Consider the following 24,900-nt stretch of genomic DNA (forward strand, 5'->3'; position numbering starts at 1 on the left):
CACATAAATCAAAAAGAAATGCTAGCAGTGATACATGCAATCGAGGCCTTCAAACTCTTTCTGCATCAAGGCCATCTACTAATAAGGACAGACAACACCACAGTTATGTGGTACATAAACAAGCAAGGAGGTACCCATTCGTACCCTCTCTGCAGACTGGCAGTGAATCTATGGGATCTTTCCTTGAAACTCAGTATACAGCTACAAGCTCAGTTTGTGCCAGGGAAGGACAATACTCTAGCGGACAGCTTAAGCAGAAATATCATGGATGCACACGAATGGATGCTGCACCCAGACATTTTTCAACAGATAACACAATTTTGGGGGAGCCCAGACATAGATCTATTTGCATCCCCCCACAATCATCAACTGATGAAATTCTGCTCAAGGACATACCACCCACAAGTGTGGAAAGTGGACGCCCTCTCTTTCAACTGGAGAAATCTGATAGTGTATGCATTTCCTCCTATTCCATTAATGACCAAGGTGTTACTGAAGATCAGGGCAGAGCAGCCAAAAGTGATTCTGATAGCTCCGGACTGGCCAAGACAGCACTGGTACCCACTGCTAAGGAGCATGTCATGTACAAAACCATGGCCCCTACCTCTTTGGCCATTTCTACTGACACAGCACAGATACAAAACTCCTAACAGCGTGGAGAATACCTTGACTCCTCCTCAAGATAAACTATCCCAGAGAGTGAAGAATATTATTATGGAAGCTCGCCGCCCTTCCACAAGGAAGACATATTCAGCAAAATGGAAAAGATTTCTCATCTGGAACACCACAAAGGGCCTAGATGCGACAGTGATGAACATGGCACATATCTTGGAATATTTGGCAGAAATGTTCCACAATGGGCTGTCTTACTCTTCTATTAAGATTCATGCTTCAGCAATTTCAGCAGAGTACAATACTGATCCACCTGTTTTTTCTCATCCTCTCCTAAGACAGTTTCTAAGAGGAATTAAAAACATCAAACCTCCTAGGAAACCACCTCTACCTGCTTGGGACCTTAACTACGTGTTGGAAAAACTAACACTGCCTCCATTTGAACCAGCAGCATCTGCAGATCTACAGTACCTTTCATGGAAGACTGCTTTCCTTCTGGCAATAACCTCAGCAAGAAGGGTTTCGGAATTGCAGGCCCTGATGGCAGTACAGCCATTTATTATTTTTCGACAGAGTTTCATTAAGAACTAATCCTACTTTTATGCCAAAGGTGGTATCCAGGGTTTCATTGAATCAAGCCATTCACTTGCCTACCTTCTTCCCAAATCCACAAAACAAAGGGGAGAAGCTGCTGCACACCCTGGACATTCACAGACAGTTGCGCTGCTACTTGGACAGAACTAAAGGTTTCAGAAAAACTGACCAGCTGCTGGTAGCATATGCTGTTGGTACTCAAGGAAAAGCAATTTCCAAACAGACAATTTCAAAATGGATAGGAAATTGCATCCGCTTTTGTTACTCATTTCATGGAAAGACTGTACCAGCTAACATTAGGCCACATTCTACGAGAGCCACAGCCACCTCTACAGCCTTCTTAAGAGGGGTGGCTACAAAACACATTTTAGAAGCTGCCACATGGAGCTCCATGCATACATTTGCCAAGCATTACAATTTACCTTTATATTCCAGATCCAGAGCAGGCTTTGCTACGGCTGTCCTGCAGGGTATCTTAGCTACACCATCCTTTTCCTAGTACCTCCACCCCCAGATTGGCTATGGTATTCTACCCATATGTGATGACTGCAGATGCATCCTTGAAGGACATAGTACAGTTTTGTACCTACCATAAATGTAGATGTCCGTTAGGTATGCATCTGCAGTCAGGTTTACCCTCCCTCCTTCCCCTCTGTGGTATTCCTAGGGTGCTTATTCCTAGAGGGCACCTGGCATCTGGGGCAAGAAAAACTGAGGAAGATGGCGTCGGCTGACGCTTTTATACCCCAGGCGCTGTGACGTCGGGAAGGGCGACATCAGCCGGACCCAGACTTTGGAATCCGGCTGACCGAGGGGCTGCCTGAGGCAGGACAACCCATATGCGATGACTGCAGATGCATACCTATCAGACATCTACATTTATGGTAGGTACAAAACTGTACTTTTTGTATCCAAGGCCACACCCAGGCAGATGATTGCTCCTACCAGGGGCTTGAATTGTTTGTTGCAAAATCTAACTACAGACTCATTTTATGTCAGCTGCATCAGCTCATATTAAGTATCTAACTATATAAAAAATGCACTGCTCATGGCCATGACCTCCACTAGGAGAACATCTGAATTGCAATGGCTGATGTACAGAGAGCCATTCTTGATAAAGCTAGGGTGAACCTGAGAATCAGTCTTTTTATTATGTCCAAAGTAGTGACAAAGGTTTCTCTCAACTACTCAGGACAATTTTCTGTGTTTTTTTTTACAAGCCCTCAATGCAAGACTGAGGAATTTTGTACTCCTTGGATTTACACATTTAATTTGGATATTACCTGCAAATAAACAGAGACATAAGGAAAACTAAGCAGTCATATGTGTGTCATCTTTCCCAATAAAAGAAGGTGAAGCTTTTATAAAACGGCTATCTCTGAATGGCTCTGTCTGTGTGTTCAGTTTTGCTATGCCTATCAAGGTAAAACTCTGAAGTGTGCAGTCAGTACTCATACTCCTGGTGCCATTGCTACTGTGGTGTCTTTCCTAAAGGGAGACAGCATTCATGCTGTTTTGGAAGTAGCCACATGTTCATCATTTAACACCTTCTCACAGCATAACAGGCTATTCATTCACTACAAGGCTAGAGCAGGTTTTGCTACAGCTGTCTTGCAGAACAAGCCTTGTAAGTCACAGTTATTAGGCAACCACTGTACTTTCCTAGAGGTCTGCTAATCATCCCAGTAGCAATGAGTACTGCGACAGTGATTTAATTGAACATAGTATAACTGTGTAGGACCTTGACATAAAAGTAGATGTTCAAGTAGATCACGGTGATACTACTGTCTGCTTCCCACCACCCCTCATCCGTCCTAATATTTCCTGAAAATCTTGAGCTGGGGTTGGGTACCCACTCTTTTCTATCCCTCTCCTGCCCTTACTGTGGTAAGGTCTTGGGTTTTCTCACTTACATGTGGGTAGTAGTGGCTGAAGGTATCTAATTTCACCACCTTCCTGTTCTTGTGTAACCCCATTATTCCCATTGAGTTGTACAACACCTGTTTACCCATTTAGATAATGTTATACAGTATCCCTTTGGTGAATTTACTACCTGGAACTGTAGCTGTGAAATGGCTTAGGCAGGCTTCCTCTTTAAAGTGCAGGTATTGATGTACCAGGATTTTGGTTTGTGTTATGTCAAAGGGAAGGATCTTGAGATGTAGGAGTTAGGGACAGGTGTTAGGAATGTGCAGTGTTTTAAATCCGGAAGGTTATACTAGACAGATGTTAGGAATGTTTAGTAGTGAAGTCCGAGAAGGATGAACTAGGGTCACAATGATCTCAACATCTGCTGTTCTGATGCATTCCTACACAGTTGCACTTTCATGGGCTATGCATTCTCATGTCTAGGTGCTCTGGGTATGCACAGTTCTGCAAAAATTATGTCCACTGGTGTTCCACTTAGCAGGCTGACACAAAAGTGGACTGGCTTGTTTTCTGATTGACACCCATTTAATTTTGATGTCCCTAGATTAAAATACACTGAGTGTCTGTACATATTTGAGATGAAGCACACCCTGTCCTCTTTTATGGCAGGGTTTGCCAAGGCTAAGATTTTGCATTCCATTGTTTTCTGATTAGGGTGCACAAAGTGTATAGGACATATTTGAGGATACCCACAGTACTCCAGAGGTTCAGAGTAAGTTTAATGGGTACTGTACGCCATGTAGTGCTGAACGTAGTTCAGGTAAGGTGCACTTTTACTACACTTTTTGAAAAATGTGTCCTGATTATGTGCATCATTGCTTTTAAAATAAGGTTGTATGGGCAGGTTCAGCATTTGTTAGAACTCCTATGCCGATTGCATTTAAAGTCAGTTTACTTGGTACTGAGGATATTCTCTTCCTCTTCTGATTGTTTACCAAACTGAAAATGTTGAACAGTAATTCGTGAAATTATACCACTCCTATTATGCTTTCAAATATGTCTAGTTCAAAAGAATTCATGTAGCATTGAACCAGCTTTCAGGACTTGAGAGCAGCACTAGTTAAGACATAGTTGGTGAATGACGGAAATGTCAGTAGCTTTGTTCAGTGATTTATATTGAGGAGTATGTTGGTCACAATAAAATGCAGTTTTTGAGATTAAAAAAAAAGAAATTAAGAATTGAAATAATTTGTTTCTACTTTTGCATAGAACATGTGCAGCGCAGTGTAGTCATGTCAGATTCAGGGATACATTTCCATTGTACTTACTGGCCTAAGTGGCTGGTACAGTAAACTTGCGGTCCAGGGGCTTCATATCTTCATCTCTAGGTGCTGAGGACAAGCAAAATTCTCCAGACACGTTTATTTAGTTGATGTCCTTCAAGGATGCATCTGCAGTCCTAACATATGGGTTGTCTTGCCTCAGGCAGCCCTGCGGTCGGCCGGATTCCAAAGTCTGGGTCTGGCCTCGGCTGATGTCGCACTCAACCCGACGTCATAGCTGCTGTGGTATAAAAGCATCAGCCGACGCCATTTTCCTCAGTCTTTCTTGCCGCGCGGTGCCCGAAGCAGAAGCTGTTCGCAAGTGCCGGTCGGTCAGATCCAGAGATTTCTACTACCGAAGACTTCTAAAAAGCTAAGTACCCCGTTGGGGACTCTTTCTTGCCTCAGCCGATGTCAGACAAAGTAAATAATTGTTTAACTTGTGGGAAACAAATACCTCATAAGGATTTCCACTCTTACTGCCTTCCTTGTTTAGGCCCGGACCACGACGTATCAGCTTGTGTAGCCTGTGCTTCTTTCAACCGACAGACGCTTAGACGTCGGTCGGAGTTTGCAGAGGAGTTTTTTGGTCCCGCTTTTGCTTACAAATTGCCGTCGGAGACTCCGACAGCACAATTAGTTAAAAAACGCAAGGAAAAGGACCGACACTCGGCCCGGTTTCGCTGAAACCACGGCCAGGCCAACTGAGTGTCTCGGTTTCGGCTGAAACAGAGTCCTCTATTCTTCCTTCGGCCGAAAACAGGCCTCCGGAAGCCGAGGCTTCACAGAGCATGGTTGAATCGGCTTCAGATATTGTTCCTACTGAAACTAGCACCCAGGATTTGTCAGATACTATTCCTTTAGACATTTCTACCCCTGCACGTGGGGCTGCTAGACCTCCTGCATCTATGTCTATCAAGGCCTTTGCCAGGGCTAAAGCAGCTAAATCCCCTAAGGCCTTACCTGCTAAAATAACCTCTCACAGGCCTACCTCCAGTTCTCAAATGCTCAGCCTGGCTGAGGATCTCATTTCTTTGATCAGGGGATCCCAACCTCACCCAGACAGGGCCTGTCAACCCCCTCTAGAGAAGAGGCCTAGGACTGAACCCCCCGAACCTGTTTCCACAGACAATTCCTCGGATGACTCAGATGTCTCAAACCCTCAGGAAGGCCCATACTCTCCTTATGAGGATTCTGATGCAGAAGATTCCATTCCTTCTGCTTCTCCTCCAGAAGAATTTTCCTTTGGGGAAACCTTACATGCTATGAGGGAAAACTTTCAATGGCAGGGCCAGGATTTTTCAGATTCAAGGAAAAGGCTAAGGACTTTCTTACACTTACCACAGCATAGACCTTTAGCCATCCCACCAGTACTAACTGTTGTTGATGATGCATATAATGATGCCTGTACTGCCCCTGATTCTCTTCCTCCGGCCCCTGCCAAGCCAGACAGATATTACAGGGTCCCGGACACACACTACCATTTGTATAAGGCTCCTGTGGCAGATCCTGAAACCATTTCACAGGGCCCTAAGGCTGTGGCAGCTGCCTCTGCCAAAAATCCTCTCCCCTCTGAAAGGGAATCTAGAGCATTAGAGAGGTGGGGTAAAAAGGTTTATACTTCTGCTACTCTTTCGGCCAGGACTTTAAACTGTCAGTTCCACATGATTCAGTACCAGGAATTTTTGTTAGAACAGCTAAATAAAAAACTATCCTCCCCTGAACCTATAGACCGCAAGTCTCGTCAGGAATTGGTACATAACTCTCAACAGGTCAGTAACCATTTTCTTAAATGTGGCTATGATGCACTTGAGGCTTCTTTTAGATCAGCTATGACTGGTACAGTGATTCGAAGGCATGCTTGGTTAAAAGAACAATCATTACCAGACCATGTTAAGTCAAAACTCCTAGATGCCCCTATGGAGAAACAAAGTTTGTTTGGCTCCCCTGCACAAGAGGTTCTAAAGAAGGTGGAGGAAAAAGCTAAATCTGTCCAAACAGTCAAGGATTTCTTACAGGTCCAACCTCCGAGGTTTAGCAGAAATTGGCCTTCGAAGAATTGGTCCTTTCCAGACACCTCCAGAGCACAGAGAGGCAGAAATAGACGCCCAAGAGGCAGAGGTCAATCAAGGGATGCCTACAGGGGACGTCAGTGGCAGGCTACCAATCGGAGAAGTACTGCCACAGATTCAACTACAACCACTACCACTGGACAGACACAATGACTTGGCTCTGATTCCGCCTACCAGGGAACAACTGGAAGCACCCTTGGGCGGAAAACTAGCTTTATTCTCCCACAACTGGCATTACATTACAGGAGACAAATGGACTTTACAAACAATAGACAAAGGCTGCAGGTTTTACTTCCACACTCTACCAAAAAAGAGAGGAATGCCAAACCTACCACCAAGCCAAAAAACAGATGCTCTAAGACAAATCAACAACTTACTAAGGATGAGAGCTATAGAAAAGGTACCGCCTATGGAACAAGGCCAAGGATTTTACTCCAGGCTTTTCCTTGTACCAAGAAAAGAAAAACAATGGAGACCTATTCTCGACTTGTCCACTCTGAACACATACCTCATTGTTCCAAAATTCAAAATGCTGACTCTCCAGCAACTTCTTCCCATGCTGGGCAAGGAGTCTTGGCTGGTAACTCTAGATCTCAAGGAGGCGTACCTGCACGTCCCTATACGACCAGACTGCAGAAGACACCTCAGATTTCTTGCAGGATCAGAGCATTATCAATTCTCAGCATTGCCATTTGGCTTATCTACTGTGCCCAGAGTATTGACGAAATGCCTGGCATCAATAATTGCTCATTGCAGGCTTCAGGGAATTCAAATTTACCCATACCTGGACGACTGCCTAATACAAGCGGACAACAAGGCAAAATTAACAAAAGATTTGGAAAAGGTCATACAATTGTTGCAAGCCTTGGGATACACAGTCAACATGCAAAAATCAAGACTAGTACCATCCCAAAGGATAACATTCTTGGGGGCAGAACTGGATACATCAACTCAGATGGCTTTTCTCACAGAAGAAAAACAAAAGCAACTCCCAATATATTTCATGACATTAACAACACAAACTCAGCTTACTGCAAGGAAAGTCCTGCAAGCCCTGGGTTACATGGCATCCTGCATAATATTGATTCCACATGCCAGACTGCATATGAGAAAGTTGCAATGGTACCTAAGGAATGTATGGTCTCAACACAAGCACAGTCTAGAAGCCCAGATTCCAATGATTCCATGCCTACAGCAAGAATTCCAGTGGTGGGCTCAGGCCTGTCGGTTGAACAGAGGACTGCCTTTCCACAAACCTCATCCAAGCCAAACTATCATCACGGACGCCTCAGACCTAGGCTGGGGGGCGCATATGGTGGACAAGTGCATACAAGGCCTATGGACCCAAGACCAGCTGAATCTACACATAAATCAAAAGGAGATGCTGGCAGTGAAACATGCAATCCAGGCATTCCGACCATTCCTTCAACAAGGTCACTTGCTGATAAGAACGGACAATACCACAGTCATGTGGTACATCAACAAGCAGGGAGGTACACACTCGTATCCCCTATGCCGGATGGCAATGGACCTGTGGAATGTGGCCCTGAATCTCAACATTCAACTCCAGTCCAGATTTGTACCAGGAAAAGAAAATTCACTAGCAGACACCTTAAGCAGAACTACCACGGATGCTCACGAATGGATGCTGCATCCAGATATCTTCAAAATCATAACAAAGAAATGGGGACTACCAGAGATAGACCTGTTCGCCTCCCCACACAATCACCAATTGAAGAAATTCTGCATAAGAGCATTCCACCCACTTGCTTGGAGGGTGGACTCCCTCTCTTTCAGCTGGAAACACCTGACAGCATATGCATTCCCACCTCTTCCTTTGATGTACAAAGTCCTACTGAAGATCAAAGAGGATCAGCCAAGGGTAATTCTGATAGCTCCAGACTGGCCGAGGCAACATTGGTACCCGCTGCTGAGAAGCATGTCTCGAGCACACGCATGGCATCTACCTCTATGCCCCTTACTCCTGACACAGAACAACTACAAGATCCTACATCCAAACTTGAAAACACTGCAGCTAGCTGCTTGGAATATTGCATAAGACAAAATAACCCAGATTTATCTCAGAGGGTTAAGGACATTATCCTGGAGGCTCGCAGACCCTCCACAAGGAAAACTTATTCAGCCAAATGGAAAAGATACCTCATGTGGAGTACAGAAAAGGGGGAAAATGTTTCATTGGCAAACATAGCACACATCCTGGAATACTTAGCAGAACTGTTCCACAATGGCCTCTCCTACTCCTCCATCAAGATTCATGCATCAGCAATCTCAGCAGAATACAACATGGATCCTCCTGTCTTCTCTCATCCTCTACTCAGACAGTTCTTGAGAGGAATCAAAAAGGTAAAGCCTCCAAGGAAACCACCTTTGCCTACATGGGATCTCAACTTTGTACTGGAAAAGCTAACACTTCCCCCTTTTGAACCGGCAGCAACAGCAGATTTACAGTTCTTGTCTTGGAAAACTGCTTTCCTGCTAGCAATTACTTCAGCAAGAAGGGTTTCTGAATTACAGGCATTAATGGCAGTACAGCCCTTTCTAATCTTCCATCAGGATAGAGTGTCTCTGAGGACCAACCCTACCTTTATGCCAAAAGTGGTCTCCAGAGTATCACTGAACCAAGCAATTAATTTACCTACATTCTTCCCCAACCCACAGAACAGGGGGGAAAGACTGCTACATACCTTGGATGTGCACAGACAATTACGCTACTACCTGGACAGAACTAAAAACAACAGAAAAACTGACCAACTGTTGGTAGCATATGCAACAGGAATGCAAGGGAAAGCAATTTCAAAACAGACAATCTCAAAATGAATAGGAAATTGCATACGATTTTGCTACTCTTTTCATGGAAAGAGAACTCCTGAAAATATCAGACCTCATTCCACAAGAGCTACAGCCACCACTACAGCTTTCCTCAGGAGTGGCTACCAAAGACATTTTAGAAGCTGCTACTTGGAGCTCCGTGCATACATTTGCCAAGCATTATAACCTTCCCTTATACTCCAGATCCCGAGCAGGTTTTGCAACTGCTGTGTTGCAAGGGATCTTGACTACACCATCTTTATCTTAGTGCCTCCTCCCCCAGTTTGGCTATGGTATTCTACCCATATGTTAGGACTGCAGATGCATCCTTGAAGGACATAGTACAGTTTTGTACCTACCATAAATGTAGATGTCCGATAGGTATGCATCTGCAGTCAGGATTACCCACCCTCCTTCCCCTCTGTGGTACTCCTAGGGTACTTACCCCTCTTTTAGCTAGCTGGGGGAAATTATTATGGTGTATTTGTTTTTGTATATATGTATATACATGTATATACATGTATATATATATATATATATATATATATATATATATATATATATATATATATATATTTTTTTTTTTTTTTGGTTTTCTATTGTTTGGAATTATTTGCATTTATCCAAATTTAGCCTTCCTAGAGGGCACCTGGCATCTGGGGCAAGAAACACTGAGGAAAATGGCGTCGGCTGATGCCTTTATACCACAGCAGCTATGACGTCGGGTGGAGTGCGACATCAGCCGAGGCCAGACCCAGACTTTGGAATCCAGCCGACCGCAGGGCTGCCTGAGGCAGGACAACCCATATGTTAGGACTGCAGATGCATACCTATCGGACATCTACATTTATGGTAGGTACAAAACTGTACTTTTTGTTGAGTTCCAGTGACAGGCTTGCTACAAAGTAGTGTAGAAAATGTCTTTAGGCGCACACACGGCTATGGGAAGTTATTTATTTATTTTTAATTTCTTAACTGTATATGTGGGTTGCTCTTTTCCGCTATGGCCAGGGATGAGTTCGGAATATATACATACATTTTTACCATTTCTTACAAATTCTGATGTTTACTGCTAAGTAGTTAGTTTGGTAATGGGACGTAGACTTGCCTGAATTATTCTTAGGGACTGTTTGGAGTTTTTTCTGCATCCATTTTAGAAAGTTTGTGTTTTACTGGGTTGCAGTGGATAACAAAAATACTCTTCTCTGCTGCTTAATGAAGACTGAGATAGTGGAGGACTTTTACTACAGTTCACTTGCCCTACATTTTTGAAACGTTAGTGTGTCCAGTGGTGATGTCTATGTTAGAATTCCTTAATTAACATTGCTGTAGCAGTTTTGCATCTCCAAAAACTCATTATAGTGGTTTACTGGTTGGATGTTGCATATGCAGTAGTGCTTATTGTTCCTCATATAGATGATACACTGAAACTGCTGGTTCATAATTGCATTAAGCAAGCTTTAGGCCTTTGTCTCCAGACTTCTTGCATTACCACATAATCAAAACTTGGTTACAGACAGGCTGTGCAGATCTGCAGAGTCTTTTAGAGGCCAATGATGAAGTTGGGATTCTCAAAAGTAGATCTATTTTTGTTACAGGGTAGTACTAGCTGACAAAATTCTGTACTGATTCCCATACAAATAGGTATTGGCAGTGATAAGGGCATTCCTTGGAGCTCCTTCCTATGCCACTCATTACCAGTGTTCATAAACTGTAAGGAGGGACAAGGCAAGACTTGTATTTGTAAACACTGTCTGAACAAGGTGATTATGGTTTTCCCAGGTAGCTGAACTGAGCAAGGATAATTCACTTCAGCTTCCTCAGATGTTCTTGGTGTTTCACTGTTGCAATCATCACACTTGGGTTATCTGCCTGCAGGTAGCCCTCAGTCGGCCCGAATACCAGAGTCGTGGGATTTCTTTGTCTGATGCTGTCACCTCTTCCATAATGTCAGATCGTCAGGGGTATAAAATATGCAGCCTACGCCATTAATTAATCTTTTCTTGCTGCTTGGGAGCCAGAAGCAGTTCAAGTGCCGGACGGCCGCTAACTGAAATTTTCGTTTTTCGAGTTTCAGACCTGAAGTCTTCTAAAGCCAAGTACCCTGTTGGGGATCCTTTTTTCTTGCTCTAACCGATGTCAGAAAAAGTTAACAATTGTCTTGCCTGTGAAAAGCAAATACCTCACAGAGATTTTCATTCTTAGTGCATCATCTGTTTAGGCCCGGACCACGATGTTCCTCACTGTAGGTTTTGTGCCTTGTTTAACACCCGAACTATTCGTTGTCTGGCTATCTTTGTCACTAAATTCTTTCACTCTCGTTCTTCTTTTCCGAAATGACTTCCATGAGCCATCCGACTGCCGATCTTCTGAAAAAACGTAAGGATAAAGACAGAGACAGACCTCATAGGTCCAAAACTGCCGACGAAGCTTCTGTTCAGGTAGTCGCCAGTTTGCCGGTACTCAGTGAGGCTCTTTCACAGCCCCTGATACCCGCTTCTACAGATTTGCGGGCCTCTGCTGAGACCCATTCGGTGTCCGGTATGCTGCAAGGTGCTTCTTCGTCTATGGAACCTGCGGATGTCTCTATCTTGGGTGGATCGGGAGCCGTTGTGCAGGGTGTATTCTGACCTTCCGATGTTCACATTAAACTGGCAGCTTCGTTTTTGACTAAAAATACCGAGTTTCTCAGGCCCAGAGTTCACACTACCCCTAGAAAACCGATGACCAAAGCACATGCTCCAGCTCCCTTGCCACAGAAACAAATGCTTTGAATGGCTGAAGACCTTATAACTTTAATTAGGGGAAGCCAGCCTTCCCCCTCTAAAAGACAATAATTGATTTTCCTTCTGATTCTACAGACCATGAGCCCGATGACTCTGATCCCTCTGATTACCAGGACATACCCTTATCTATCTATGAGGATTCAGATGCAGAGGTTTCCATTCCCTCTGCCTCCCCTCCAGAGGACTTTTATTTTGGTGAAAGCTCGCATACTGTGAGAGCATTTCCACTGGGAATGCCAGGACTACCCTCAGTCCAAAAAGAGACTCGGAGAATTTTTAGACTAGCTCCAGCACAGGCCTCTAGCTATACCCCCGGTCCTGGACATTGTAGATGATGTCTTCATGGAATCCAGTCTTACTCCTGATACTTTAACACCAGCTCCTAGAAAGCCTGACAGATGGTACAGAGTACCTGACTCTCACAAATTTCTCTTTAAGAATCCCACTGCAGATCCAGAGACTATTTCCCAGGGACCTAAGGGCTACTATAGCCAAAAACTCTACCACTTCGGACAGGGATTCTAGAGCTTTAGACAGATTGGTTAAGAAGGAATATACTTCTGCAACTCTTACCATCAGGGCTTTGAATTGCCAGTTTCACATGTTGAAGTACCAGCAGCATATTATGGAACTAATTAAACAAAAAATGTTATTGCTTCCAGATTGTCCAGAAAATAAAGATTTACAACAGCTAATGCATTCTGCAAACCAAGTTAGTAAACAAACTCTGCAATGTGGTTTTGATGCCTTAGAAGCATTTTCCAGGGCTGCTGTCACTGGGTCTATACTGAGAAGGCATGCTTGGCTGAAGGAGCAAATCTTGCCAGACCATGTCAAAGCAAAATTCCTAGATGCTCCATTAAACCAGGAAAAATTGTTTGGCACAAAAGCAGAAGGCGTTCTTAAAAAGATGGAGGAAAAAGCTAAATCTATGCAAACTGTTAAAGATTTTATACAGGTGCGGCCACCTAGATTCAGTAGGCATTGGCCTTCAAAAAACTGGTCCTTTCCAGTCCCTCCCAGGCATTCTCAATCCAAACCCAGGGGCAACAGGCCACCAAAACTGCAGTCTCTGGGTATGCAGAGATCTAAACAATGGAGTGCTCCCCCCCTCTAAAACAGGGAGTGGTAAGCCATCCCCTTATGGAAAAAGTTCACAATGACTTGTCTATCTTCCTTCACAGCAAAGCCCAAGTACTTGCACCCCTAGGAGGAAAACTCGCCCTGCATGCACAAAACTGGATGTCCATTACCCCGGACTGTTAGGTCCTAAATATTGTATCCCAGGGATACAGATTCTTCTTCCGCTCACTGCCAACTCCATGTGGGTTGCCAGACCTTCCTCCAAACCAGTGGGCAGAGGTTCAAAAGCAAGCACTTTCTCTTCTCAGTATCAGAGCTATTCAACCTGTGCCTGTGGAGCAAAGGGGACAGGGTTTCTACTCCAGACTATTCCTGGTGCCCAGAAAGGAGGGCTATTGGCACCCTATCCTAGATCTGTCAATTCTCAACACCTTTCTGGTGGTCCCAAAATGCAAAATGTTGACTCTGCAACAGCTTCTTCCTATGCTAGCCAAGGATGCCTGGCTAGTCACCCTAGACTTAAAAGAAGCTGATCTGCACATCCCCATAAGGGAATCTTGCAGGAAATGTCTACGTTTCAGGGCAGGCTCTATGCACTGTCAGTCCTCTGCACTTTCCTTTGGCTTATCTACTACGCCCAGGGTATTTACAAAGTGCCTGGCTCCAGCCATTGCATACTGCAGGCAGAGAAATATTCAAATTTACCCATACTTGGACAATTGCCTGATTCAGGCAGAGAGTCAGGAATTGCTACTTCAGCACCTGGCATTTGTAAAGAGACTTCTAACTTCTCTGGGGTGCACCATCAACGAAAAGAAATCACAACTGGTGCCCAACCAAAAGATTGTATTCCTTGGAGCAAGCTTGAACACAACTTCCCAGATGGCATTCCTCACTCCAGAAAAATAGACTTATTTGACAAACTACTTCAAACTAATGGCCACCAAAACACAGCTATTTGAAAGAAAAATACTGCAAGCCCTAGGATTCATGGCCTCATGCATTCTACTAATTACATATGCAAGACTGCATATGAGGAAACTTCAGTGGTACTTAAAAAGTCTCTGGTGTCAACATTCTCAGAACCTGGAAACACTGATTCCTATCATTCCTCATTCCTTTCACTCAACCCCTCGCTGTCCAAACCCTGGCAGCAGATGCATCAGACTACGTGTGGGGGGGCTCAAATGGCAGGCAAATGTAGCCCAGAACAAATTCCCCGCATATCAATCAAAAAGAAATGTTAGCTGTACAGAATGCTGTGACAGTCTTCAAATATCTTAGCCTTCCAGTACACCTCCTGATAAAGACCGACAACACCACAGTTATGTGGTACATAAACAAGCAGTGGGGATCTTATTCCTACCTTCTCTGCAGGTTAGCCATGGTCCTGTGGAACACAGGCCTGAGCAAGCACCTTCAATCAAAATTCCTGCCAGGCAAAAAAATTAAGTGGCAAACTACTTAAGCAGAAATCTACTGGACCCACACAAATGGAAGCTGGAACCCAACTCATTCAAACTTCTAATCCGCGGCTGGGGGACTCCAGCGCTGGACCTCTTTGCCTCCCCTCAAAACCACCAATTGAGCAAATTTTGCACCAGAAATCCCTACAGCCAAGCGTGGAAAGTGGATGCCCTACCCTTTACATGGGAAAACCTCTCAATTTATGCTTTTCCCCCTCTGCCCCTCCTCTCAAAAGTACTACTCAAGATCAAACAGGACAGGCCAAGGACAATCCTTATTGCCCCAGACTGGCCACGCCAGCATTGGTACCCACTCCTATGCAGTCTGACAGCAGTGCCACCCTGGCACCTACATCAGACCCCCTCTCTGCTGTCCCAGCAGGAGGGACAGATTTTGCATCCACAACTGCAAACCCTGAACCATGCAGCCTTGCTTTATCCCCTGAATACACCACCAGCAACCTTCAACAAACAGGTGCTGGACGTCATCCTTGAGGCCAGAAAGCCTACTGCTAGGAAATCCTTTTCAGAAAAGTGGAAAAGATATTGTTCTTGGGGCCAGTCTCAAGGAAAGGAGACAGCCGTGCCCTCCTTACCTCAAATCCTAGATTACCTAGCAGAGCTGCTCCACAAAGGGCCTGTCCTTCTCATCAATTAAAATTCTTGCCTCTGCCATCTCAGCTCACTAGAATACTGAGCCACCTGTATTTTCTCACGCTCTCATCAAACAATTCCCGAGAGGAGCTAACAATTTAAGGCCTCCGAGGAGAGCTCTCACCCCTGCCCTGGGACCTTAACTTTGTACTAGAGAAGTTCACGCTTTCCCCTTTTGAGCCTGCTGCTACAGCAGAGTTAAAATTCCTCTCTTGGTAAACAGACTTACGTCTGGCCATCACTTCAGCAAGAAGAGTGTCTGAGTTACAGGCACTAATGGCTGTGGAACCCTTCATTATTTTTCACGCGGACAGGGTTTCCCTCAGGACTAACCCATCATTTATGCCCAAGGTGGTATCCAGTGTGGCTTTAAACCAATCCATCCATTTACCAACTTTTTTTCCTAATCCTCAGAATAAAGGGGAAAGAATTCTGCACTCCTTGGATGTGCACAGACAGCTCAGGTTCTACCTTGACAGAACTAAACCTTTCAGAAAATCTGACCAGCTGCTAGTCAGCTTCACTACAGGGGCAGAGGGCAAGGCCATTTCAAAGCAAACCATTTCCAAATGGATAGCACACTGCATCCATTTCTGCTACAAACACCATGGAAAACCTACCCCACAGGGTATCAGAGCTCATTCCACTAGGGCTACCTCAACCTGTACAGCATTCCTTAGGGGAGTCCCTACCAGGGGCATCCCGGAAGCTGCAACCTGGAGTTCTGTACACACCTTTACCAAGCATTGTTATTTACCTCTTTTTTTCTAAATCCAGAGCTGGATTTGCCACAGCAGTTTTACAAGGCCTGCTAGCCAGCCCCAATTCTTCTTGACTGCCTCCATCCTTCCTCAGCTTTGGGAATCAACCCAAGTGTGATGACTGCAACAGTGGAACATGAAGAACATAGTACAGTTGTGTACACTTACCGTAAATGTAGATGTTCTAGTGTATTCACAGTTGCAGTCCTGGTTACCCTCCCTCCACCCCCCTGTCTTTTCTATTCTTTCCACCTATCATCTTTTTGTCCATATCTTATGGCAATCGTGTTTACTTTTTTACTAGAGGTGTTCCACACCATGTAATTGCTTTCTATTTTGGGGGCTCCTGACATTTGTGGCAAGAAAAACTGATGTAAGGGTGTCAGCTGCATGTTTTATATACCCCTGATGATCTGACGTCATGGAAGAGGTGACAGCATCCGACGCAGAAATCCCAAGACTCTGGTATTCGGGCCGACTGAGGGCTACCTGCAGGCAGAGATAACCCAAGTGTGATGACTGCAACAGTGAATACACTCGAGCATCTACATTTATGTTAAGTGTACACAACTGTACTTTCTGCACCCTTCTTATCCAGAAGGAAAGAACAGTAGTTCACCCAAAGGCTACACTGCCAAGAGTTTTGTAGTATTTAACAGAATTGTTTTACAGTAGACTATCTTCATTTTACCGTTATAGGTTACCTCCCCTTTACCCCATTTATCTACCTAGTATACTGTGAAACAGTCCCTAAAAAGGGTCTACCATTTCAGTCCTCCAAGGAATCTTTTACTACCTGTTTTGGACCTAAACTTTGTATTAACAACTTAACCAGCTCCTCTTGAGCCCAGTGCATCTTTGGTACTTAAGATATTCATTGCACTGTTCACTGTTGCAGTCATCACTTATGGAATATCCTGCCCACAGGTAGCCCAACAGCTGACCTGACGTCTAGAGCCGTATGCCATAAATTTAGGGGAAAGAATACTCCAGAGGACAGGCAGACATCTGAGATCTCCACTTGATCCCTGCGAGCCTCCTCCAGAACAAAGATGAATGGGACTTCTCCCCACTCTTGGTAAAAAGTATGTGAGCCTCCAACTTCCATGTCCCCTCTGGATTAGCAGGCACATTAGTACCTTCAATCCCAGAGAACATGTGTACAGCTAACTGTGTAATTGCCTGCAGTGTGGTTAGGCCAGGGGCCTTGACTAAAACCAGCTGGAAAGATGGGGGTCTGCAAAAGCACTTTACTTTGTCTAGAACCGCCAGACCTAGGGAAGCTGAAGTTGTCCAGATTATTCAGTCTCTCAAAGTTTCTTCTCATGAAGATTACTGGAATTCTTCTTTCTTGGAGGCAGGCTGCAGTGGCCTTATCCAATGCCACAGTGGTACAGACTGACCTCTTCACCTGATTGTCCTTTCAAGTATAGATGACACAATGCAGACAAGTGTCCTTGTTGTGCTGTGAGCTGAAGCAGAAAAGACTGCAGCTCTGAAAATCTTTGAGTGTGAATCTGCCATCTCCCACAGTACAGTTATTCAGTTTTACGACCGTATCCAAATCAGAATCACTATCAGACATGAAACTAACAAAAACAAGAAATTCCCTGGTAGGGTCCTTCTCTTTCCTCTGAAACTAGACTAACCGATGGACTGACAGCATTGTAATTATGCACTGGTAACAAACACATGCCAAGAAAGATCTGAAGATATTGTTAGATGATGCCCCTTTTATATCACTGGCACTTTTATGTGGCAATGTGAGAAAATCAGCTAAAGCCTTGGGGTGGGGGTTACTGCTCTTGAAGTCGGGCTGGCCTTGGGGCTGCCTGCAAGTAGAATGTTCCACAAGTGATAAATGCAACAGTGAATGTATTTGAGCATCTATATTTGTGATAAGTTCCTAAAACAAATATACCTTCTTATCTTAGAAAACTGTATTTTTGGTGACTAAGCCAGTAGGATCTCTGAACTTCAGACTTTATGCCTAGAGAGATCTACTCTTGATTTAGTGGAGAGAATTGAGTATGTGAACTGATCCTTCTGTTTTGCCCAAAATGGTATCAGTTGTCACTGTGTCACCAAAAGCAGTTATTTGTTTTCTGTGTCAGTCTTCATAATGGGAAAGAGGATATTGCACTGATGTCTTTCATTATCATGGTTGCAGTATTATTTACAATTGGGATATCCTGACGAGGATAGCTGAACGTCCAGCCAGCATGCCGAAGCCTTTACATCTTCCAGATGCCATAAATCAGATGCATGTCCTACTTGCAAGATGGTAAGGTACATATCTGATTTAGGAGTACCTAATCCTCAGAACTACTTTGCTGCCAGTCCAAGCACTACATTTGAATTCCGTCTGAAAGTCATTCACCAATTTGGTTCCACTGCTGAGCCTTCTACAGGTAAGTTCACTATTGGGTTCTCTTCCTTTCTTTTTGTAACTGTTGCCTTAGGTTACATGTCCTCCAGAAAGGGAAGATGTTCGAGTGTATTCACTGTTGCAGTCATTACATTTGGGTAATCTGCTGGCAGGTTGCCCTCAGTCAGCCTGAATTCCAAAGTCTTGGGTCCTGCGTACACAAGCAGTACATTTTTTATTTGGTTACTACCCATGACCATACGCACTGTGAGATTTAACAGGCATTTGTCCCTAAGACACTCTGCAGTAATCTGTCATCTCTTTCCATTTACTTAGAAAACCCGAGATTGAAGCTTTTGGCTCAGGGTACCATGGTCGAATCCTCCTTCCCCGATATTCAGCCATCACTTAAAAAGAAGCCAAAAAGGTGCATACTGATTCTGCTGCTGTTCAGTCTCTAATGGATGTGTCCATGGGGTGAGACAAAGAACCTGTGGACTGTATGATGGTGCTATCAGCTCCCACTGCTATGATCCAGTTTGAGGCCGACATGGAGCTGCCTACCCCGCATGTCTGCTGAGGCTGTGCCTACATCTGGTACAGATGTGGAGGGGGAACCACAGCTGATTATATCAGAGGAGGTCCCCAAATACTTGTTATGGAAGAGGTGCCTGGTACCCTCATTGAATCTAGGCAGGGGTCTAAACCTCCTAGATTTGTTAAAGCTGATGTTCCTTTTAAAAAAGAAAACTAAGCTTGTGCCCCCTGTGACTAAGAATCCACAAAGAATGGCAGGATTTTACTCGGGTCTTTTCAGTGCTATTATGGTTCTTAAGCCCCCACAAGGATTATCTGTTTCTGCTTCTGTTCCCTGGTCTTTCACTCCTTCCAAACACCCTATGCACTGTGATTCCTCTGAAGAGTTAAATTCTGGTGAAGTCATTGACTTACTCCTCTCAGATCCATTCTTCCTGTGCCCTGGGGTCTGAGGAAGAGGAGTCACTTTCTCCTGCCGCTCTTATGGAGGAGTTGACTTTTGGGGATATAGTGGTTTGTATGATGGAACACTTTAAGTGGGACCATTCCCAGGTTTCTGATGTTCATAACCAAAATAAAACTATGAACTCTTGCAAATAGATTCTTCTCGGACTTCTGCAGTCCCCCTAGTGCTGGCTGCCCTTTCACTGCAGCTTCTTAGGCCTCTAATTCTCAACCTCCCACCCCTAAAAAAAAAAAAAAAAAACCCAGGACAGGTTCTATAAAGTTCTTGAGGCTCAAAATGTTTTATATAAAAGCCCTTCCTCTGATCCTGCTGTTATTTCTATATCCATTAATGAACCATCCAAGTTGCTGGCTTCTTCTAAGCTTGTACCGCTTGATAAAACAGCCGTGCCATGGACAAGTATGGTAAAAAAACAATAAATACTTCTGCTACCTTAGCCTACAGGGCTATTAATTACCAGACCAATACGACTAGGTACACCCTGGCTGTTCTCTCACTACCTTTGGGCATTCTGAATGACTTGCCTGAATCAGAGGGTAAGACTTCTGCCCTTTCCCTTTTGAAGGTGGCTCGTCATTCTGTTAAATGTGACTATGATGCTGCAGATGCCTCGTCTAGGGCAGCGGCATCTGGATATGTAATTAGGAGTTATTCTTGGTTACGCCTCCAGACTCTGCCTGAAGACCTTAAAGCCAAATTATTGGATTCTCCCTTAGAAAGTGAGAATCTATTTGTCACTGCTGCAGATGAATTATTTAAGATCCTTCATGATAAGTGTAAAGTTATTCAGGATTTGAAACAAATTTTTGTCCTCCCTCTTCTTAAGTTTCAGAGAAATTATTATTCTAAGTTGTCTTTTGATTCTAGGCAGCCTAAACCGCCATCTAGGGGCAAGAAGGCTTCTAGGTGAGTTTTTCCAGATGAGCCTTCTCAGGGTGCCAAGAGTCAAAAGCCGCCTTTCCCTGACAGATCTGCTTCTGTTTGACATTGACATTCCTACTCCTTCCTCAGCCTCCTGCTTGTCAGCTTTCACATTTTCCTTTGGTTCTGCAAGATCTGGTGGTAAAGAGAGAGCCATTCAGCCTGCCCCCTTGTCTCAGCAGGAAGCAGGTTTTATTTCAAGAATCCCTAGATTTGAAGGACGCTTTCCTCCACATTCCTATTTACTCTGTCTTCAGGAAAATTTTCTGTTTCTATTTCTTCCTGTAATTATCAGTTCTCTGCTTTGCTTTTTGGTCTTTCTACATCTCTGAGGGTCTTTACCAAATGTCTGGCAGCTGTGGTAGCCTTCTTCAGACTTCAGGGAATTCATATATTCCTTTGTTTGGACAACCTTTTGATTCCAGCCCCCTCTCAGCAGTTCCTGCTTCAGGATCTACATTTCACTGTGCCTCTTGTGTGTACAGTGTGGGTTTCACACTTTTAAAGTCTGTGTTGAATCCTTCTCAGGACCAAGTGTTTCTGGGTTCCCAGATTCAGATAATTCCAGTGTTGGCTGGTTTCCCACCTCCCAAGGTCCTGTCTTTGACTGTTTATTTCCAGTCTTCTCTTCTAGTCCTTCCTGTAAAGAAATTTCTTTGAGCTATGAGGTTCATGACATCAACCATTCCCATAATTCCCTTTGCCAAACTCCATGTGAAAACATTTCAGTGGTACCTCACACTGGTTCCTGCACTGCCGCCCTCTGGAATATCTGGATGATGTTCATCGTGCATAGAGCTGCAGTCATTACACTTGGGTTATCCTGCCGGCAGGCGGGTCCTCGGTCGGCCGAATTCCAAAGTCTAGGTCCGGCGTCGGTTGTCGTCGCTTCCTCCCTGACGTGGCAGGGGTATAAAAGAGGCAGCCGATGCCATTTTCTCCAGTCTTTCTTGCCGTGCGGTGCCCAGAGCAGAAGCAGTTCGCAAGTGCCGGTCGGCCAGCTCCTGAGATTTACGAAAAGTATTTCAGCCGAAGTCTTCTTTAAAGCTAAGTACCCCGTCGGGGAAACTTTTCTTGCCTCAGACCGATGTCAGACAAAGTTAATTGCATTTCTTGTCGGAAGCAAATACCGCATAAGGATTTCCACTCTTACTGTATACCTTGCTTAGGACCAGACCACGACGTCTCGGCCTGCCGTTTTTGTGCTAGGTTTAACAAGCGCACTATTAAGCGCCAGGCAGAGTTCGCCCTTCATTATTTTGGCAAAAAATGTAATTATATCATGTCGTCGGATTTACTGGCGCCAGTTTCAGGCAAAAAACGCAAGGATAAGGACAGACGTCCAAGGCCTGCACCGAGTACTGAGATCACGCTAAGGCCAACCACCAGTTTTCCGGTTCTCAGCAAGGCGCCTACGCAGCCCCTGACTACCGATGAAACTATTTTACTGGCGACTTCAGTACCCGAGGTCGCAGCTTCCTCGGTCTCCATTCCCACTGCAGATACCGACGCCACTCTTGGCGGGGAAACGGAAAATTTAGCGAGAGGGGTTTTCAGGCCTACCACCTTCTCTATTAAATTGTTCTCTAAATCTAAAGCTCCAATGAAAATTAAAAAACAGGGTCCACAGACCCCCTGTCAAGGCCCCATGCCTAAAAAACAGATGCTTAAAATGGCTGAGGATTTGATTACTCTCATCAGGGGTTCTCAGCCCCCCTCAGACAAAAGACCCAGGTTGGAGGAAGACTTCCCTTCCTCAGACCAGGCTTCTATTACCTCAGACCTTTCTGAGGACCAAGATTACACCTATTCCCCATTTGAAGACTCTGATGCTGAGGAGTCTATTCCCTCGGTCTCCCCCCTGAGGACTACTCTTTTGGGGAAACCCTTCATACATTGAGAGAGCACTTCCACTGGGAAGGCCAAGATTACTCAGATTCCAAGAAAAGGCTCAGGGAATTTCTGCTGCTTCCCCAGCATAGGCCCCTGGCTATTCCTCCTGTCTTAGATATTTTGGATGACGTGTACGCAGAAGCCAGTCTTAATCCAGACTCGTTACCTCCTGCCCCTGTTAAACCAGACATATTACCGGGCTCCTGATTCTCACCAGTTCCTTTATAAAAGCCCTTCTGCTGACCCAGAAACTATTTCTCAGGGTCCCAAGGCGGTTAAGGCCTCTACTTCTAAAAACCCTTTACCTTCAGAGAGAGATTCCAGAGCATTAGAAAGGTGGGGGAAAAAGGTGTATACATCAGCCATTTTAACCATGAGGGCATTAAACTGCCAATTTCATATGTTAAAGTACCAGCAGTTCTTGCTGTCTCAGCTGAAAAGCAAAATGACACAAACCGAACAACCAGATTTGAAAGAGTTGCAGGATTTGTTGCATGGAGCAGAACAAGAGGGGAAACGTACCTTACAGTGTAGTTTCGATGCTTTAGAGGCCTCATGTAGAGCTTGCTGTCACGGGGTCTGTCATACGTAGACACGCTTGGCTCAAAGAGCAAATCTTACCAGATCATGTCAAAGCAAAGTTATTAGATGCACCACTACAAAAAGACGTATTGTTTGGTGTTAAAAGCGGAGGAGGTACTAAAGAAAATGGAGGAAAAAGCGAAATCTATGCAAACAGTTAAAGATTTCCTGCAGGTGCAGCCTCTACGCTTCAGCAGAAACTGGCCTTCAAAAAATTGGACCTTTCCAGCCACGAACAGACGCCCAAGGGGTAGAGGACAACCTCAAGGCTCTTACAGAGCTAGGCAGTGGCAAGCACCAGCCCCAAGAGGTGGAGAAGATAGACCACAGTCATTTAGAAAACAGACACAATGACTTTCCCCTGTGCCTGCCAGACAAAGCAAGGAAAGGCTGACTGCAAGGAAAATCCTGCAGGCTTTGGGGTTCATGGCATCTTGCATCCTACTAATACCATTTGCAAAGCTGCATATGAGGAAACTACAATGGTACCTAAAAAACTTATGGTCTCAACACAGCCACAGCTTGGAAACAATTTTACCACTCATTCCATGCCTTCAAAAGGAATTTTTGTGGTGGGCTCAAGCATGCCAAAGAAACACGGGTCTCCCTTTCTGTATACCACAAGCAAGTCAAATCAGCACAACAGACGCCTCAGACTACGCCTGGGGAGCACACATGGCAGATCAGTGCATCCAGGGAAAATGCTCCCAAAAACAGATGCACCTACACATCAACCAAAAGGAGATGTTAGCTGTGCAAAATGCTGTTATGACCTTCAAGGACCTACTGCATCCGGGCCAGCTATTAATAAGTACAGACAACACCACAGTCATGTGGTACATAAACAAACAGGGAGGGATGCAATCATACCCCCTGTGCAGGCAAGCTATGACCCTGTGGAACACAGCATTGGAATTACAAGTTCAACTGCAGGCACAATTCCTGCCAGGGAAGGAAAACATACTGGCAGACAACTTAAGCAGAATTATGACAGACCCACACGAATGGAAGTTGCATCCTCAAGTCTTCTCAAAGATAACTCAAGCATGGGGACAGCCAGACATAGATCTATTTGCTACCCACAGAAATTACCAGTTGGAAAAATTCTGCTCAAGGACCTATCATCCACAGGCCTGGAAAGTGGACACACTCTCTTTCAATTGGACAGCATTGACAGTCTATGCCTTCCCTCCTTTACCTCTACTGACCAAAGTCCTATTAAAAACAAGAGCAGAGAGGCCACAAATGATTCTCATTGCTCCAGACTGGCCACGACAGCACTGGTATCCTCTCCTAAAGAGCCTGTCACACTCACCACCATGAATCCTACCTCAAGTTCCTCTTCTGTTGTCCCAGCACAACTACAAGACCCTTCACAGCCAGCTCAGAACTCTAAATCTAGCTGCATGGAAAATACCTTAATTTGCCAACAGACTCTCCTCTCCAAAGAGGTACAGGATGTCATCTTGGAGGCCAGGAGACCCTCTACTAGAAAAACCTACTCTGCCAAATGGAAATGATTTTGTTCCTGGAATCAAGCAAAGGGCCAGAATCCTTGGGTAATAAATATACCTCAGATTTTACAATACCTAGCTGAGATGTTAAACAGTGGCCTTTCCTTCTCTTCCATCAAGATCCACGCTCCAGCCATTTCAGCACAATACAATACGGATCCTCCTTTATTCTCACATCCTCTATTAAGGCAGTTCCTCAGAGGGGCAAAAAATATAACCCCCCCCCCCCCCCGGAATCCACCAGCTCTAGCTTGGGACCTCAACTTCGTATTGGAGAAGCTGACACTGCCTCCTTTTGAGCCGGCTTCTTCAGCAGAGCTACAATACTTGTCGTGGAAAACAGCCTTACTTCTGGCAATTACCTCAGCACACAGGGTTTCAGAGCTACAGGCCCTCATGGCTGTGCAACTATTCATCATTTTCCATCAAGACAGGGTTTCCTTACGAACCAACCCTACCTTCATGCCAATGGTAGTATCCAGTGTGGCTTTGAATCAGACTATTCATTTACCTACCTTTTATCCAAATCCACAGAACAAAGGGGAGAAACTACTGGACATTCACAGGCAAC

The 24,900-nt window shown here is 44.7% G+C and overlaps 1 protein-coding gene and 1 non-coding gene across 2 annotated transcripts in view; both read left to right on the top strand.

Moving 5' to 3' along the window:
- Positions 1 to 24,900, top strand: part of TBRG4 (transforming growth factor beta regulator 4) — a 1,565,288-nt gene that overhangs the window by 611,641 nt on the left and 928,747 nt on the right. The gene's annotated exons all lie outside the window — the stretch shown is intronic.
- Positions 4,361 to 4,496, top strand: LOC122797498. The gene has a single exon (XR_006364175.1). It is a non-coding gene; the product is annotated as a small nucleolar RNA SNORA5 (small nucleolar RNA).

Source organism: Protopterus annectens, chromosome 3.part0, assembly GCF_019279795.1.
Source record: "Protopterus annectens isolate FY-2018-M chromosome 3.part0, PAN1.0, whole genome shotgun sequence".
In the NCBI taxonomy this organism is placed as follows: Eukaryota; Metazoa; Chordata; order Ceratodontiformes; family Protopteridae; genus Protopterus; species Protopterus annectens.